Source organism: Ailuropoda melanoleuca, unplaced genomic scaffold (genome assembly GCF_002007445.2).
Source record: "Ailuropoda melanoleuca isolate Jingjing unplaced genomic scaffold, ASM200744v2 unplaced-scaffold10729, whole genome shotgun sequence".
Taxonomy (NCBI): Eukaryota; Metazoa; Chordata; class Mammalia; order Carnivora; family Ursidae; genus Ailuropoda; species Ailuropoda melanoleuca.
In genome coordinates, this window is record NW_023179092.1 from 334 (window position 1) to 2,377 (window position 2,044).

The following is a 2,044-nucleotide window of genomic DNA, read 5'->3' on the forward strand; positions in this document are numbered from 1 at the left end:
GCTCTTGTTTGTTTTATGAGAGGGGGATCATTTTATACCATATTAACTAAGTCAGACTATGAGGCTACACTAATAGATCAATGATATGTGATTGTATACATGACACATATATATTACAATCCATGAAAAGGTCTGCAAAACGATGTACACACACGTTGAATGCCATCAGATGTTTCTGTCTTCTCATTTCTCTGCTGTGTTGCTGTTTAACTCCTAGAGTTTCCTCAGTTATTGGGGTGTAGATGTGGTGGGGAAATTAACAAACACAAAACAACCACCAAGACACACTTGGAAGGTTGGGACAAGACCTAGATCCTGGCCTCTCTATGCCATGGATCTGTAGTGTAATAGGGGAGAGACCACTGCCTTCTCTGGAGCTTGTAAGCTTTCCTTACTGTCCACATGCACGCTTGCAAGGACAGTGGCATCCATGTATATGTGCTTATGTGTACCCGAGTCACCATGTCATGCACGGTGAACTGAGTTCTTGTCATGGAAACCATGGTACCAGGTAGCCGTGAGCCACCAAATGTGGAGGGGCATCCTCCCCATTGAGCCCAACCCACCTTCTTGGACTGTAACCTCTTGAGTATTCTCTCTCTAATCTCCTTCATCTTGACACTATAGAGAATCGGGTTCATCAGTGGAGGAAGCAGGAAGTGGACATAGGAGAGAAGAGTATGGGCAGGCTGAGGTACTGGCACCCTGAGACGGTCAATGAGGGCCAGGAGGATCATGGGCACATAGAAGAGGAGCACAGCAGAGAGGTGGGCAGCACAGGTTTGAGCAGCCTTCCAGCGATCCTCGCTGGGTCCCAAACCTTGCAACACCCTGCCAATTAGGCCATAGGAGAAGAAAATCAGCAGGGGGTCTAATCCCATGGCTGACAGAACCACCAAGAGACTGTAGACTGCACTCCAAGCTCCCGGGCAGGCCAAATGGGCTATATCTGGGTGCAGGCAGTAAGAATGGGTCAGAATCTGGGGGTGGCAGTAGGGCATGTGGGCCAGGAGGAATGGCAGGNGGAGCACAGCAGAGAGATGGGCAGCACAGGTTTGAGCAGCCTTCCAGCGATCCTCGCTGGGTCCCAAACCTTGCAACACCCTGCCAATTAGGCCATAGGAGAAGAAAATCAGCAGGGGGTCTAATCCCATGGCTGACAGAACCACCAAGAGACTGTAGACTGCACTCCAAGCTCCCGGGCAGGCCAAATGGGCTATATCTGGGTGCAGGCAGTAAGAATGGGTCAGAATCTGGGGGTGGCAGTAGGGCATGTGGGCCAGGAGGAATGGCAGGGGCAGGTGGAGACCCAGGCATCGGAAAGCGATAGCCACACCAATCTTGCTCAGGGCATCGTTGGTGAGGAGCGTTGGGTAGTGGAGAGGGTGGCAGATGGCTAGTGCTCGATCTAAAGCCATGGTGAGCAAGACAGAGGACTCCATGACAGAAAAGACGTGGACAAAGAACATCTGTAGGAGGCAAGCTGAGGTGGGGACGCACGAACGCCAGCAAAGGCAAGACCCAGCAGGGTGGGCATCAGGGCCGTGGCCAAGCCAACATCAGACACACTCAGCAGGAAGAGGAAGAAGTACATTGGGCGGAGAAGGTGGGATCCAGGGCAATGACCCAGAGGGTAGTACCGTTGCCCAGGGCAGAGAGAAGGTCGATGGTGATGAGTGGTATCGTCCACCAGGAGGGTACGGCTGACAGACCTGGCATGCCCACCAACAAGAAGCTGGGGGCCATTGAAGTGTTATCAGGGCTGACCGGTTGGGGAATGTTGACATAGCTCTGGATCCCACTTTGAACTCTGGAACCTGAAAACTGATTGGAAAGCTTTACTTACTATTTTGACTCATTTTCATGATGCTATCTAAAACAGCCTGCCTCCTCCTTCCCCAGCCCCAGCACACACACGCTTACACATTCCTCCCTTCCCTGCATACACTCTCTATATTCTACTCTCTATGCCATGCTCATCTCTGGTCTTTCAGTATTTCTAAAGCTGTCCTTAAATCTGTTCCTCTCCCTAAATTGTTTCCCC

At 51.2% G+C, this 2,044-nt stretch overlaps 1 pseudogene; it reads right to left on the reverse strand.

Annotated features, from left to right (window-relative positions):
* Positions 1 to 508: 508 nt before the first annotated feature.
* LOC109488827 lies at positions 509 to 1,746 on the reverse strand (annotated as a pseudogene).
* Between the last annotated feature and the right edge of the window lie 298 nt (positions 1,747 to 2,044).